The sequence below is a fragment of the Hibiscus syriacus genome, unplaced genomic scaffold, assembly GCF_006381635.1.
Source record: "Hibiscus syriacus cultivar Baekdansim isolate YM2019G1 unplaced genomic scaffold, ASM638163v2 tig00110713_pilon, whole genome shotgun sequence".
Lineage (NCBI taxonomy): Eukaryota > Viridiplantae > Streptophyta > Magnoliopsida > Malvales > Malvaceae > Hibiscus > Hibiscus syriacus.
The window spans coordinates 21,471-39,502 of record NW_024062834.1 but is presented as its reverse complement, the minus strand read 5'-3'; the positions used below and the strand labels follow the sequence as shown (position 1 = coordinate 39,502).

At 36.4% G+C, this 18,032-nt stretch overlaps 1 long non-coding RNA gene and 1 pseudogene across 1 annotated transcript; one reads left to right on the top strand and one right to left on the bottom strand.

Moving 5' to 3' along the window:
* Nucleotides 1-1,520: 1,520 nt before the first annotated feature.
* Nucleotides 1,521-8,780, top strand: LOC120138874 (annotated as a pseudogene).
* Nucleotides 2,703-3,161, bottom strand: LOC120138889. The gene is made up of 2 exons (XR_005517568.1): nt 2,982-3,161; nt 2,703-2,852 (listed from the first exon to the last, which is right to left on the bottom strand). It is a non-coding gene; the product is annotated as an uncharacterized LOC120138889 (long non-coding RNA).
* Nucleotides 8,781-18,032: the final 9,252 nt, after the last annotated feature.

Sequence of the window (18,032 nt, the reverse complement as noted above, 5' to 3'; positions counted from 1 at the left end):
CACTAAAGTACTTCTTCAACTTCTAATACCCAATGACTTGAACAAAGTAAGCCATATATACATATAATGCAAATGGTATTTCTTACCTTCAATGAGATAGTTTCATATGCTATACTTTTTTTTTTTTGAATTGAAGGATGAGATGACTTTTGAAAGGGTGGATTTTCATGGATTGTGAAATTGAAGATCCAATAAATACTAAAGAAAATTAAGGTAATCCTTATAAACTTTTTTAGTTAACTCAATATTTTACTTATATGATCAAAATAACTCTTACACTTTCATTTTGACTCAAATGTTTCAGGCCCTAAAAGTTCCTTTCATAGAAGCATAGTCACTGTTGTGATTTCCTCCCTCAGTCCCAGTATATCTAACAGTGATTCTTTAAAGAGTGGTAACTATTTTTTTATTACCCTTTAATTTTTATTTGTATGGTAATTATTTCTTATTACCCTTTAAATTTTACTTGTTTCACCTAATGTAATGTTTGGTTGCTTTAATGAAGTGTGATGATTTAGAAGCTATTCATTTCTTATTTCTAAGTTTTGACAGTTAATAATTTGCTGCAGGACATTAATGAAATTGGTAGAGATGATTAGCTTAAGCCTAAAGTTTGACAGTCAATGCCAATGCTGCCTTCCTACTCTTCTCATATGCTGTGACGCGTTGCTTGGATCCCCCCTTTTTGCCTTGATTAAAAATGCTGATCGGCTTGATGGCTTTCGAGTAATGAATCAGTGTTTGAAGGTGAAATGATGGAGTGTTAAAAGGTGATCCCTTCACTAGATTAAAGCTTTTGACGATGGGATTGTTTTGTATTAGCCAGTGTGTGGTAAGACCAGAGATTTTCTTTTATTGTCAGATTTCAGGTTAAACAATCTATTTCAGGTCTGCTTTGTTTTCGTGTGCTGATCCTGGTGTAGTGGATACAAATACTGCTAAGTTCAAGCAATGAAGATGGCCATGGAGGGTTTCTTACAACCGGAATGAAACAATCAAGTTTGCTTGATTATTGTATTCAATTTGGTTATTACAATCAGCTAGTGTTTGAATTATTGTTGGTGTAAATATCATTTGAAATACATACTAGACCAATAATTTAAGGGTAAACTACACGTTTGGTACCTAAATTATAAAATTTGAATGTCTATCAGTACTTTTTTTTATTAATATCGCTTAATAAAATTTATGAAACTTGGATGTCTATCAGGGAATTATACCTTTGGAGTTTGAACATCTCTATTGGAGTGTTGTCAAATTTTAATTTATATAAGTAGTAAAAGTTCAATATATATTAATCATAATTTAAAAAGTATATATCTTTTGAATTCTTTTAATTGAAATATATAATTTCTCTCTCTCTTTCAATAAACTATATGTTTGCTTTATGTAAAAACATTAACGAGGCTAGCGGTAACAGCAATAGACAACTCCAATGTACTAAAGTTATACATTTTCTTTTGTAAATATTAAATTAATAAACAGATTTAACAAATTTAAAAGATTTATTAACCCCATAAATGACGTGGAACTTTAACTCCACGTGTGACAATCCAAATCCCAGTGTGTCTCATTACATAGGTTGGTCATCGTATGATGAAGAATGATAATTTAATCCGAAATCGATGAATTTCGACCAGATCTAATTCGATGAGATCAGATTTTTTTAAATAAATTCGAGTTCAAGTTCCGTTCAGATCACATTTTATTTAGAGGTGAGGTCAGGTTGGGTCGAGTTCGGATGGAGGGTGAAAATTTTTCGACTCGACTTAATCCAGGAATATAGTGCAATTTTCCATATAAATTTATAAATAATTGTTATAATATCTCTATAGTTTTTTTAATTATGTTTTTATTTTATATCATGGTGGGTCGATTCGGATCGGATTTATATTCCAATAAATCAGGTCAAATCTAATTTGAATGAAAGAATATACTTTTCAAATCAAATCGATTGGGATAGATGATATATATTTCGGATCGGGTCGTATAAAAAAAAATTGACCCATGGCCATCCCTAAACGAAGGCATGTAGCCAAAGGATGATGATGAAGGGCAATTTCGTAGATAATTCCAAAGTCAAGCCGTGTTATTACCTGCCAAGGCATTCTAATACCAAATTACCAAAACAAGGGCTTTAAAGTTTCCCTCCTTACACTTTCCCGACATTCAGTTGACCTCTACACAAAAAAAAAAAGTAAGAGAGAAAATGCAGAGTGAGGAAACTGAGGAAGCCAAGAAGATGAAAAAAAGGGGGGAAAACGAAGCACATTTTTAAGAAGCTACACATAGGCGGCAGTTACGATCGTAACCGGTCTTCCCCAAACGAAACGGCGCCGTCTCCCCTCGCCGATAATCCACGCGCCGCGGCTGATAACTCTCCGGCGAGTCCTACGTCGTCATCGCCGGTGACAACTTCGGCTTTGTCTGTACCATTGAGTATGGGTTTCAGTACGCCGTCATCTGCCGTGACTGTTACGAATCGAGCGTCGGATTATATGTTATCCCGGAGGAAGAGTGTCAGGTTCAGCTAGCCCTACCTATAAGCGCTTCCAATTCGGAGGATCCAAAGAAGGATCAGATCCGAGAGACGGATTTTCTGAGCTTAGGGGGTCATCATCAGATGGATTTAGGGGTAGGGAGGGATACGGGTGATTTGGCAGCTGAGGCTTTGGCCAGGCAGTATTGGGTAAGTGTTTCAGTTTGGTTTTCTCATGATTTAGAAGGTTGAATTGGACTGCATGAGCTTGAATCATGCTTGTTTTAGTCTGTTCAACTGGTTAAGTATCGGGTAGTTTAATTAGGACAAGTTCGTGTATTGAATTTCAGTGGAACAGCTTGGATTAATAGTGCTTTTACTTGAACAATGGAAGTCGACAGTGATTGTTGTTATTTTGTCTGTTTTTGATCTGATGATGAAGTGGGCTATGGACTCTTGCTTGTGAAACTGCGGTGGATAAGCTGGAAATAGCATCTACCACCTTATATTGTTTCTTGGAATTTATTTCTCTTCTTTTGCTTGATCTTTTTTGAGGGTTGAACTGAAAATTTGGTAAATCTAATTAAAGCCAATGGCTTGAATCAGGGGCATTCAGTTGCTGCTAAAGATTCATTTTTGGATTGATTGAATATGGCAAGCTATGGTTTGGGTTTTATTTTGGTTTCTTGAGCAAACGTGTGTCTCTACTAGAATTATTGTATTTTATACAAATTTTCTCATACCTTCGTTTGGTCAAAAATAGAATTTCCATGATTTGCTAACAAGGAATGAAATACCTGGAAGCTAAACCATGGTGCATTCATGTGAATGAGCTTTAGCTATCACCTCTTTTTTTTTTAACGATCAATGTTACAAATTCAGGATTTAATCAGTAGCTTGAAGACCTTGAAGGATACTAATATTAACAGAAATATTTTATAAACTGAAGAGAAGTGGTTTAAATTTTCTTTGATAGGATGCTCCTATGTGTTCTTAGTCATAGCCTTCCTTTATGTCTTGTTTTGCTTTAGTTGATATTTGGTATTTTGCCCTTTATCCAGGCTGTCTTGCAATTTCTTCCAATGTTTGGATAATGATTTATTTGGTTTAATTAAATCCAAAAATATTTTGGCTGCTTCTATAACTAGATTTGGATTGATGCTAAACCTTGGGAATATAGCAATTTACTGTTTGGAACTTGAATACGGTTACTTGAACTGAATGAGTCTTCCATTCCTGTCATTTATTGCTAGCTCTTGAGTAATCTAATTTGGATTGACTGGTTGGGCTATTTTGGTCCACTAGGAATACAATGTGCTTGATTATGAGGAAAGGGTGGTGGATGATTTCTATCATATTTATGGGCTTTCCACTGATTCAGGAACCCAAGGAAAAATGCCATCTCTTACCGATCTTGAAGCGAGTCTCGGAAATTCTAGCTTTGAAGTTGTAATTGTCAAACGAACAATTGACCCAGCCCTAGAGGAGTTGTTGCAAATTGCGCATTGTATTTCATTAGATTGCCCTTCTACTAATGTAGGTATTTTAGTTCAAAGGCTTGCTGAACTTGTAACAGGACATATGGGTGGACCTGTTAAAGATGCTAATATGATTTTGTCCAAGTGGATGGAAAGAAGCACTGAGCTCAGAACATCTCTTCATACAAGTGTGTTGCCTATTGGTTCAATAAATATAGGCCTGCCTCGGCATCGTGCTTTGCTCTTCAAGGTGAGTCCTTTTACTTCCAGAGTGGCTTTACTCCTGTAAACGGAAACTGCCTGCCTCTCAAACTCCAAAATAACTATTATCTCACTGGATGGTTTAACATTGTTCTTTTCATGGTTGTTCCAAGTACTTATTGTTTTTGATTTTTGAATAGGGCTATTTGCAAGGTTTATATGTAATTTACTTGTGTCCTTCTGATTTAGGTGTTGGCAGATAGCATAAAACCTTGTAGACTGGTAAAGAGAAATCACTTCACTGGCGTTGAGGATGATGCTGTAAATATAGTAAAGTTTGAGGATGAAAGGTTATAGTTTCTGCTTATTTCATAACCTGCTATCTTTACTTTTATTTAGGTCTAATCTAGTATTTCTGTTTCTCCAGGGAATTTTTGGTTGATCTAATGGCAGCTCCTGGTACGCTTATACCTGCTGACATTTTAAGTGCAAAAGACACTACTTTTAAGTCGTACAATCCAATAATTAACAATATACCAACTCTTCAGTCGCCTGATGACGTTTACTCTTGAGAAAAGCCACTTAAAGTTGAAGGTCATAGTCATCATCCCGCGATCAATAACAGTAAGCCCTTTGATTGGGGGTCCAGTTCTGGAAGTGCAGAAGTGCTGCCTTCATTATCAGGTCCAAGTCATGATTCTGGTGTTGGTTTGTCTGGATTAGCTAAAAGAGTGACTCCTAATCAGTTGGACCACCTTCCTTCGACTGCTATTGGAACTTTAGTCTATAAAGGCAGTCGTGCTGCCAATGTAGTTGGTGATGGCCAAAGGATGAATGTTAATGTGGTGCCATATGGTCAGAGTAGTCAAGAGGACCCAAAAAACCTTTTCGTAGATCTTATCCATTCCAGATAAAAGGGGCAGGCAAAACTTCCCATCAGAATAAATCTACAGAGACCAAAGTTGATGAGTTTCAGAGACAACCAAATAATGTAGTGGGTCGACCCCCAGTACCATTAATTTGGAAGAATCGGCCTGTTTATAATGAGGTGTCCCAGAAAAAGTACAATTATATGGAGGGCCATTTTCCAAAAGTCAATCGTGAATCTAATGATATTAATCAGTCATCAGCAGCTTCCTCCAGCTCCAGCAAACCTGAAAAGCTCTATTCTCATGGTTTTAAGTCACCTGCTGGCTTGGATATGCTGAATAGAAATGATAAAGTCCGCAATCCTTTGTCTGATACTAGCGCATCTTTGGCATCCACTACTAGTCAATTCAGTAGCTCACAACTGGCTGAGGATGCAAACACTAAATTTAAGGCTCATGTCTTGAACGAACATGATTTTCAAAATAACACAGGGGATTTGGTTAAAGAGTCAGATAATGAGATTGATTTTGATAATTATAGAAAGTACACCCATGATTGATATATGGGAAATAATCTCAAATTGGAGGATATCGAAAGTCCTAGCTCATCCTTCGATTCTGGTGTCAGTTCTTCTGAATTATCTAACAGAGTGACCCCTAATCAGTTGGATCATCAACTATTTGATGATGTAGATGGGTGAATGTGAAATTCCTTGGGAAGACTTGGATATTGGTGAAAGAATTGGACTAGGTAATGGATTTGACTCATTGAAGTTCAATAAATGTGACAATTTTGTTATGCAAAGATCAAATTTTTACGAATTAAATGTTGAATCAGTCGTTACTTGTATAGCTGTGTTTGTTATTTGTAGTTTGTTCCCCTTTTTTTCTATTCAAGATCTCTTCTCATTCTTCTTGAAAACCATAAGAATTTAAATAGAATAACTAATTCTGGTGCTAGCTTTGCTAGAAATTTTACATTTTTTTGGAAGTTATCTAATTTCTATTGAATTTTGTCTTTTCGAGAGTAGGCTCCTATGGAGAAGTCTATCATGCTGATTGGAATGGCCCGGTTAGTTTAAACTTTTAATACTCAGTCAATCACGGTTCACTTGTGCTGCATTTGTTTAATGTTAATTAAGTTCAGTTATCTAGAAACTTATTTTCCAAAGGCATTAATAGTCTAAACTTTTAGCCCTGTCTTGAATCGGACTATGGATATACTTTTCTAAATGTGTTTTGCACCAGACTATTTAAGAGTTTTTGCAAAATTGAAAGAACAAGTAGTTTCTAGTTTTGTGGGTGGTAATGGTTATCGGACTACAGGAGGTTGCTGTGAAGAAGTTCCTAGACCAAGGTTTTTCAGGTGCTGCTTTGGCCGAGTTCAAAAGAGAAGTAAGCAACTTTAAAGCATTTAAATTGCTGTCTCAAAATGATAGTAAAATGTTTCTCTTTTCCTTTAGGTGCGAATAATGCGTAGACTGCGTCATCGAAATGTTGTTCTTTTTATGGGTGCTGTTACTCGCCCTCCTAACCTGTCTATCATTACCGAGTTCCTTCTTAGGTAAGAATCTGTTCCTGCATATCCTCTACTTATCTTTTAATGATTTGAACTTTATGCCAAGTAATATAGATTGAATATGAGACTGGCAATCTATGGCTACCAGCATGTATGTGTATTTGTGTGATAAGTGTGGATGATATTTGGTATTCTAAATTTTGTAAATGTTATTTGGTTTTCCAGAGGAAGTTTATATAAGATTATTCATCGTCCTCATCCACAAATCGACGAGAAGCGTAGAATTAAGATGGCTCTTGATGTGGTATGGAATTAAAAACAGTCGTTTTTGTTTTTGTACTTAGCATGTGATCAGCATATTCTTTAGCCACATTCTCTATTGCTGTTGGGCCAGGTCCTCCTACTTTGGCTGAGTTGAAAGCCATTAAAGAAGGTATTGATTTTTTCCTTTCTTCTGAATGGGCTTTGAAGGGAAGACTTATCATAGAGAGTGATTGTAAAACTGCAGTGGACTGGATTTTGGCACCGTTCTCTGCCCCTACGTTTTTCATGTCTTTGGTTGAGGAACTTGGAGCATTAGTTTCTGCTAGGGAGATTATTGTTAGATTGATTCCTAGGAGTTGTAATTGGGAGGCAGATAAGTTAGCTAAGGAGGGCATTGGTTGAATGTGTGCAGTCTTATGGTTGTAATGTTTTATGTTTTATTTCGGATATTTTGTAAGGTGTACTCTTATGTAATTATGGTTAATCGATAAATTGAGGCACTCTTTTCCTCCTTCCGTTAGTTACCTCTTCATAAGAGCTAACTAAGAGGGAGGTTTTTAATGAGGCCTCCTATTCCTATAAAAAAAAATGTGATCAGCATATTCATATCTGTTTCCTTTTTACAGGCAAGGGGCATGAATTGCCTACACACTAGCATACCTACTATTATTCACCGTGATTTGAAGTCTCCTAATCTTTAGTTGATAAAAACTGGAATGTAAAGATAAATGATGTTTCTATGTTTAATAGTCTCGACCTTGCTGTGATCATTGCAAAACGGATTGGTTACAGCAGGCCTGTTATTACAATGCACCCTTGAAGCCTAATACCTTCCTATCATCCATATAGACAGGCTCTGATTGTTTGCAAAACTGAACCGTGCAGGTCTGTGATTTTGGGTTGTCACGCTTGAAACATAATACCTTCCTATCATCTAAATCAACTACCGGAACGGTTAGTATTTTAGCTTGGTGTGCAATATATTATAAATTCTGAAGATATAGATAGAATATGTAGCTTCAGTTTTATTAATTTTCTTTCTGTGTTTCTGATTGGATTACCTTTTATGTTTCAGCCTGAGTGGATGGCACCGGAAGTACTTCGCAAAGAGCCCTCAAATGAGAAGTGAGTTGTTTCTTTTTATCTCAATATTTCAGTATCTTTCCTTTTCGCCTTTTTCTCCGTAGTTAAGCTGACCGCTCAATCCAACAACATTTTGTTGGACTTGTGAGAATATGAAGATAAGAAAATCCCAGAATTATGCATCTTTATAACATTTTGCCTGCATATAATGTAGTTAAATTACTTGGTTTATTTTTCTAATTGCGGCTCACTGCTATCAGTGATTAGAGTTGGCGGCGGTGCTGCTATCGACACCGTGGATTTAAATTTGCTGAATCAGTAAAATAATCAAAGCTTAAAACTAAGATACATCCTTTGTTGGATTATTAGGTGTGATGTTTATAGCTTTGGAATCATTCTCTGGGAGCTTGCTCCTTTGAGATTACCTTGGAGCGGAATGAATCCGATGCAAGTTGTGGGTGCAGTTGGTTTCCAGGACAGACGCCTCGACATTCCCAAGGAACTCGATCCTTTGGTTGCGAGAATAATTTGGGAATGCTGGCAGACGTTAGTATACAGAAACTCGGAACTTTACAACTCCTCATTTTGCTATATTGTATCCTGTCTAATCTACTTAACCTATTGTTTCCAGTGATCCGAGTTTGCGGCCATCATTTGCGGAGCTCACGGTAGCTTTAAAACCCTTACAGCGTCTTGTCATCCCGTTGCATCAAGATCAATCAAGCTCACATATGCCACAAGAGATTTCAGTAAATTCTACACCCTGAACTCAAAATCCTCAGTACCTCAATTGTGTATAAGAAAGCTTTCTGTTCCTACCCCTTCAATGAGGTAATTAATGCATTTAAATGTTAAAAAAAACTGCAATTTTTGGAGTGTTTGTTCATAGTTTTGTTCAAAAGAAGAAAAACTAGGTGTATATTTCAGTACTCTTTAAAACAGAGGGAAAAGTGTTATTATAAATTAAAAAAGAAAAGAAAAGAAAGATTATTACTTTTAAATGCTTAGTTCCTTTTCAATAAGTATACTTCAATCATTAATATTATTTAAGTACTAAAATAAGATTTTGTTAAAAACAATCAAACCAACCTTGCAGACCTTGATGAAACCACGGTCTTACCTTTAAGGACCCAGATTCAAGTTACCAGAGCTTAAAATCATCTTAGTTATCATGTTAACATAAGCCGCTAATATAGATTATTGTATTATCTATAAATTGAGTTTAATGTTAGTATACGTGTTTTATGTCGGGTTTATAAATTTGGGTTTTAAATTGTAGGGTTTAGGGTTTAAGGTTCTTAAATAAGACATATAACAATATTAAAACTCTGCTTGTAAAGTATTTTATTTTCATTATGAGCGAAATGGAATAATAACCCTGTTAATATCCATACTAAAGAAGCTCATCAATCCATCAGGCTGTGGAGAAGGTGAAGGCGAATGGAAGTTCTTTTTCACATGGAAACAATGGTAGTATATTAAACTTTTATGTATGCTAATAAGTTACAAACTTATTGCAATTAATTCATGATAAGCTTTCTCATCTTTCCTAATCCGTCAGGCTGTGGAGACGGTGAAGGCGAAGAACCTGCATCCAAAAGGTGCATTTTAATATATTTTTCAAAATATAAATGAATAAAACATGAAATATTTTTTTTAAAATTTCGTTCATGCAACTAAAAAGTTTCAGATTATCCAAAATAATATATAAATAAGGTAGTTAGATGAAAATTATTAGTCGACTACCTATCAAAGCTTATCGCTGATTTGACAAGTCCTATGTATTCATATTGATGACACGACATGCACCGCATCACCACTTACGCACACGTGATATATGTCACATCATCACTTATATACACGTAATATGTATTACGTCGTCAATTACGTATATATGATATGTGTCATGTATCACGTATGTACATGTGACATGTGTTATGTTATTACTTTAGATACATAAGACTTGTCAAGTCAACAATAAGTTTTGACCGTTAATCAATTAATAGTTTCCATTCAACTAGAGATCATTTTACCTTAAAATGAAATGTTGGAGGCTAAATATTCTAAAAAATAGAGATCAAAATAATTATTTTATCAAACGTTAAAAAGGACATTTTTTAATATTATGCCTAAAAATAAATAATACCCGGGGCAAGAGTATTAGCGTTCGCGTATAAGGGGGCATAGGAGGCAACACTGGCAGATTTAATGCACTTCCATTCGCACTTCACATTACACCAAAATCCAGAGCCACATGAATTATTGCAGTCCTTCATGCAATCAAATGAATCGCCATCAACTGAGTCGCCGAGTACCTGATGTCCCATCACACTCATCACAATTACTATCACCATCATCATCTTCATCCCTGTACTTGATATTTCTTTCCTTATCGAAAACCCTTCCTCGTCGTCTTGCCTTTGACGTTGGAAAGCTATTGGTTTGGCTGTGTTCCCATTATGTTAAATCTGTGGTGAAATTGTCTAAATTTAATGTGGTTTCAGTTGGTATACCCACGGGTGGCCACTTTTAAAGCTGACAAAACGGACTTTGTTAGAGAAAATTAGAACGAAATTTCTGGTAAATATTTTAGAAAGGAAAATTTTGCCAACCATGATCCAACATTACTGTGTTTACCTTTAAAACATCCACAAAATAGTGTCCAATACGAATATGATGTAAATTAGAGGTTATGTTAGGGTCCGTTTGTTTCACTGAAAACAATTTTCGGAAAATGTAATCTTGAAAATGAATTACATTTCTAAAAAATATTTTTCAGTGTTTGGATGTTACATTGTAAAATGTTTTACACTGTTCGGTTAATTTTTTAAAAAACAATTTTCAGAATCTGTTTTTAATAGAAACATACATATTCAATATTTTTTTATTCTTTACCTTTTAGTTTTATTAAGTTTATTTTATTTTTTATATAATTATATTTTATAAAATTTTGTATTTTCATATGTACGTCAAACTAAATTTTTAGATAATATTAATAATTTATGTTGATTGTGTTATAAATACACTATTTTAGGTTTAAAATTTTAATGATGCTTATTTATTAGTATTTTTAGAAATGAATTTCAACGTATAATTAATATTATGTAGGTTTATTTGTTATAATATTAATAATTTATTAAAAATATATTATAAAAGTTTGTAAATATTATGTAGGTTTAATTGATATAATCTTAATAGTACACTACATTAAAACAACAATAGTACATAACATTGTAATAATAATAAGAGAAAATCGCCTCAGTGACCAAAAATGCCTTATAATATACGATTTTAACCAACTTTTTTTGGATTTGCCAAAATGACCAACAAAATCGCAACGCGAAATAAAAATCGCAACGCGATCCCCATAATCGCAAATCAGTTTCCAAAATCGCAACGCGATTCTTGACAATCGCAATGCGATAGTACAAATTCGCATTGCGATTTTCAAGAATCGCAACGCGAATATGAAAATCGCAACGCGAACACATAAATCGCAACGCGTATCCGTAAATCGCAACGTGTATCCGTAAATCGCAACGCGTATCCGTAAATCGCAATGCGTATCCGTATATCGCAACGCGTATCCGTAAATCGCAACGCGATTTTTAAAGCGCCATTATAATCGCTACGCGTATTTTATTTTCAAATTACAAAAACGAATATTAAGACAAAATCCCGTAATCGCAACTCATAACCTAAAACCTAAAATCACAACTCAGTCCATCTCCATCTCTCACTCTCTACGGCGAAATCCGTCCCATCTCCGAAGATTTCCGTCCCCATCTCCGGCGAAATCCCTCACAACCATTCACGGTCAGAAATCCCTCACAATATTCAGAAATGGAAAATCAACCTCCGAGGGTTAGTTTTTTTTAATTATTTTTATTTTGAAATTTTTGCATTATTGTAGTTTTTTTTATATTGAAACTGATGATATGTTTACTGGTCATTTCAATATAGATTAACCATTTCACTTAGATTTCATTTCGCGTTACGATTCTCTCGTTGCGATTTTCATTTCGCGTTGCTATTCTCTCGTTGCGATTTTCAAGTTAGTATTTGTCTTTGTCTTTGTTCTGTCTTTTGGTTGAAGTAATGCAATCCATTCAAGTTTCAATTTGCAGAAGAGTCGCAACGAGATAAATGAAAATCGCAACGTGAAAATGACTATCTGCAACGAGAAAAATGAAAATCGCAACGAGAGAATCGCAACGCGAAATGAAAATCGCAACGAGAGAATCGCAACGCGAAACCAAAATCGCATTGCGATTTCATTTCGCGTTGCGATTCTCTCGTTGCGATTTTCATTTCGCGTTGCGATTTTCATTTCTCTCGTTGCGACAGTCATTCTCTCGTTGCGATTTTCATTTCAACCAAAAGACAAAACAGTGTTGCAAATTTTAGTTTCAAGAATAAACTACTACTTTTTATGTTTATTGTTTTTGGTATATCTTCACAGTGTAGTTTTTGGTATATCTAACTTGGTATGTTTATTGTTTTTGTAGAAATTTTTTTCGGCTTCATTGACATTAAGGAATAAAGTTAGCCTAGCCACTACAATTGCTTCGAAGCTTTCACCTGCACAAAGACAATTGTTTGAGGAAACCTGCTTCGGGCCATGGCTGAGAGTACAACATCCGGTGGAGATGCTAATTGACCCATTTGTGGCTTCAGACCATGACATCAAATCTACCCGACAGTATACAACGTGGTGAGGAAGAGATATGGTTTATTTTCCACCAGCGTATACTTGTTTTGGGCGGAAGGAGTTCTGCTTAATCACTGGTCTACGATTCGGACACGATGATGTAGGCCGGTACACTCGTCATATCGCCCGCCCATCATGGTTATCCCGGTGTTTCCGGATGAGTCAATGGAGAAGCCGAACCTACACGTCGACGACCTGAAGAAATTGTTTAATAAGAAAGCTGGTTTCACTCGGATGGATGACGTCAATGTTGTCCGAGTATGCCTTCTACTACTTGTGTATGCCGGCTTTTTAGGCAGAGAGGCCAGACAACCTATTCCTCGGAGCTAATAATATTGGTAGAGGACCTGAATGCATGGAATCTGTTTCCGTGGGGTTCGTATATATGGAAAGCTACCTGGACTAAGTTGTCTACTGCCTTTGATGACCGCAAAAGTTTGCGTGGCGATGGGTCGAAATACACTTTGTCAGGCTTTGTTTGGGCCTTTAAGGTAAGAATTTCTATATATGTTTCTAAAATTAATTAATTATTTAACAATTACTAATTTTGTTATTATATTGTTTGTAGATTTGGATATTCGAGGCTTTCCCCAGCATGCGTACATATGCAATAAAAACGTCAAATGATATTCCCAGGGCTATTTCCTGGAAGAGGAAAAATCTGTTGGATTGGGAAGACTTAATACCATATGCGACAATAAATAATGTAAGTTAACACAAATACTTTCATATAATATAAACAAGTTATTAATAGTAGACGTTTAACTTTGTTTGAGTTTTTATATTGTTAGGAGGCCAACATTCCATTACAAAGACTGACACCCACGGAGGAAGAGCTTGCCACTGATTGGTGGCAAGCTAGTCAGAGTTTTTTTGATGGCACGGATGATGAGCATCATCCACTTCCTCCAATTCGAGAGCCATCACCTCACCCAGAGCCATCACCGATCGACCCGACTATACACCTCTAGAACGAGAGCCATCACCTATCCCGTCACATCATCGAGCCTCTTCTCCACCATCACCTCATGATAGGCGACCGGTAAAGAGGCAACGACATTTATCTCCTTGTTCTCCACCTCCACGGATGAGTTACGTGATGAGGTCAATGCCTTGCGTGAGGAGATCGGTACTCTACGCGATAACGATGGTGCATGGCGTGTGGAGGTGTCAACTTTACGTGGTGAGGTTGCCGCTCTACGTGAGATGATAGTATCGTTGCAGAATGAGGTTCATACTCTACGCAACGAGGTAAGTTTAAGATTTTCCATATTTAACTTAATGATAAATTTACTCGTAATTTCACTTAGATTAGCCATTTCACTTAGATTGCTTAGTAAATTTATTCGGTTGCTGCCAATTCTGCTAAACTGTGTATTCTTTAACACTGTGAAATAGTCTTTGTCTTTGTTTTGTCTTTTGGTTGAAAGTAAATTTGTTCGGTTGCTGCCAATTCTGCTAAACTGTGTATTCTTTAACACTGTGAAATAGTATTTGTCTTTGTTTTGTCTTTTGGTTGAAAGTAAATTTGTTCGGTTGCTGCCATTCTGCTAAACTGTGTATTCTTTAACACTGTGAAATAGTATTTGTCTTTGTTTTGTCTTTTGGTTGAAAGTAAATTTGTTCGGTTGCTGCCAATTCTGCTAAACTGTGTATTCTTTAACACTGTGAAATAGTATTTGTCTTTGTTTGTCTTTTGGTTGAAAGTAAATTTGTTCGGTTGCTGCCAATTCTGCTAAACTGTGTATTCTTTAACACTGTGAAATAGTATTTGTCTTTGTTTTGTCTTTTGGTTGAAGTAATGCAATCCATTCAAGTTTCAATTTGCAGAAGAAGAAATAGTTTACTTTCGTAACACGAAACTTAAAATCGCAACGCGAAACCAAAATCGCAACGCGAAATGAAAATCGCAACGCGAAACCAAAATCGCAACGATAAGATCGCAACGCGAAACCAAAATCGCATTGCGATTTCATTTCGCGTTGCGATTCTTTCGTTGCGATTTTCATTTCGCATTGCGATTCTGTCGTTGCGATTTTCATTTCGCGTTGCGATTTTGGTTTCGCGTTGCGATTTTAAGTTTCGTGTGCGAAAGTAAACTATTTCTTCTTCTGCAAATTGAAACTTGAATGGATTGCATTACTTCAACCAATAGACAAAACAAAGACAAATACTAACTTCAGGGTATTAGTTTGAAACATATTTTTCTTTGTTATCTGATGCATTTTGTGAACTATGATAGAATAATGACTTGGGTGAATACAATGCAAGTTTGAAACATATTTGTCTTTGTTTTCACTGTTTAAATATCATGTCTGTTTATTTACTGATTTTTGTATTTAATTATTAGCGGCCCGATAGAGTGGATGCTTTACGTCGGGTTATGCTTGCACGACGGAGTTCACGCATCAGACAGCGTGCACGTGCTATTAAGTCTCCGTACACCCCAATAGTGCGAAGACACCGCAAGAAGAAGCCCGACTCGCCTGTCATCCCTCAAGAGTCCACTCCTATCGTTGAAGAGGCCCCCCTATCATTCCTCGAGAGTCCCCTCCCACCGATCAAGAGGCCACTGTCATCATTGAAGAGGTCCCTCCCACCATTCAAGAGCCCGATTCACATGGCGTCATATGTAGGCTTCTTGAGAAACCCTCTGACGTGCCGGACATGATGGATTCAAGTTGGCTCTCGTATGAGTTACCGGCCAGTACCATACCGGTATCTGAAGAGGAGAGGGAACAACTACCAGACACAATTCTGGATAACACCCTTTGGGCTAAGACCGCTGTTGATTTTTATCTACATGAGCGGAGCCAGGGGTGTTTCACTGACATATGCAAGCTCACCGATGATATCTATTTGTTGCTTGATCGGTCTTGGTGGGGCGTATTATTAGGGGTCGAAGACAATGGCTATTTCGATGGGGGGGTAAGTCTTATATTTTTCTTATATTTCAACTTGATTAATTTTTTTTAAATTTATGTAAGTCACTAATATATGTCTTTTTTGTAAAACAGCATATCGATGCGTGGGTGACACGTCTTCTAATAATAAGAAAACTTAAGAAAAAAAAATATACGATACAATTATGCCGACGTCTTTTCACGCCGTTCACTTGAAGAATGCACGAGATGAATCATTTGATTTGGGCAATGGACAAGCTAAACTTTATCCTGCATGGTGGGAGGTCGATAAGGTTAGTATTTATTTTAGATTGAGTTTAAAGGTTTTATGAAATAAGTGCGCAAATGAATGAATTATTACTTATGATTGCAGGTGTTTATCCCTGTTTTGGAACGTAAACATTGGATTCTCGTCGAGCTTCAGCTCCCATCCCTTAAGACAATAGTGTATGACAGCATGATAAATTACATATCATTGGCTGATTTAAGAGATGTTATTAAGGGATGGAGCTCTCATTTGGCTAAATTCTTGGATGCGATCAATTATTGGACTCGTTCTGGAAACAAGAAGCCAAAGAAGCTCAATATTACAGTTATTAGAGACGAGACCGCGCCACAACAAACGAGCGGAGCCAGAGGAGATTGTGGTCCTCTCGTATGCTTGGCGTTGGAGCGTTTGACGACGGGAAGCATCAAGTATCTACCTCCCACCGATAGAGATAGAGCTGCAGTAGGCTTGTGGTTTCGGCATTATATGGCTAAATCGATATATACGAGACGCTGCCTACCTGCATCCGCGTTATAAAAATGTCCATAAACAATTGGTAAGTTTATATACTTTTGGTTTGAAAATGTTTGGTTAAGTACCTAGAATTCAATAATTTGCTGTTTGTAGGTTTTAGATGTGTAGAAAGTGTTGTTTGAGCAAATGTTTGGTTTCTGCAGGTTAATGACATCAGAAGTGAACTGCGTGAAAATGATGTATGGCTGCAAAGTTGATTCAATAGTTTAATTGATTGTTTTTTTTGTTTAATTGATTTGTAAAAGTTGATTCAATAGTAGATGATCGGAAATAAGAATTATTGCTTATTTTTTGATTGTTTAATTGATTTGTAAAAGATGATTTGTATAAGTTGATTTGTGTAATTGATGCGAACATAATTCTTATTTGTGCTTGTTTAATTGATTGAAATGTAATGGTTGATTTTGTTGATTTCAATCTGCATTATGTTGAAGGCAAAAATGACTATCGCAATGCGAAATGAAAATCGCAATGCGAAATGAAAATCGCAACGAGATAATCGCAATGCGAAATGAAAATCGCAATGCGGAAATGAAAATCGCAACGAGAGAATCGCAATGCGTTTATAATTTCGCATTGCGATTCTCTCGTTGCGATTTTCATTTCGCATTGCGATTCTCTCGTTGCGATTTTCATTTCGCATTGCGATTTTCATTTCGCATTGCGATTCTCTCGTTGCGATTTTCATTTCCGCATTGCGATTTTCATGTTGGGATTTTCATTTCGCATTGCGATTCTCTCGTTGCGATTGTAATTTCCGTGTTGCGATAGTCAAATGCATGCCTAATAGTGATAACAACTGAATAACAAGAGTTGGTTAAGTCAAAATGGTTGGCCTGAGTCATTAATTCAACTGAAAATGTTAAAAGTTCACACATAAAATCCACATAATACAACGTTTGCATTTAAAAATCACCTAAGTTAACAGTCCCAAAAGGTGAAGCCAATTGTGATTGGGATTTTAAAGATGATTGCCTTTTGCTTGACACCATATGAGCTTTGGATTTTGATGAGGATCCATATTTTGGTAGAGGAAAAGATGATTTTGATGGCACTGGTGATCCACATGTCAACCTTGTATGACCACTTTCCTTGCACCGACTACATGTCGATCTCTTCTTCTCTTCACCCTTAGACGGTATACGATCGTGACTTTTTGGTCGGCCAGGTAGCCTTCTGTCCATGGCTGGTGGCAAAACTGTTTGTAAGTCATCTGGTATGTCCCACTCAGAAGGATGTGGAATAGGGTAGACAATCTCGACATAAGTCTGTCGATAAACTTCTGTAGTGTAGCAATCCATAGCGTATGCGCTTGAATCATCTTGGTTTAAATGAAGAGCAACTTTTATAACATGGCCACACGGATAACCAGATGTTTGCCATTTCATACAACTACACGTCTTTGCATTTAGATCGACTAGCCCATTTAAGTTATTATCCAGTACTTGAAACAAAGTGTTTGAACATGGTTCAACTCTCCATGACGTTGACTTCACAACACGTTTCGTTATCTTTTTTTCAGTCCATGGTGTAACACGATAGAGATAGAGCTGCAGTAGGCTTGTGGTTTCGGCATTATATGGCTAAATCGATATATACGAGACGCTGCCTACCTGCATCCGCGTTATAAAAATGTCCATAAACAATTGGTAAGTTTATAGACTTTTGGTTTGAAAATGTTTGGTTAAGTACCTAGAATAGAATAATTTGCTGTTTGTAGGTT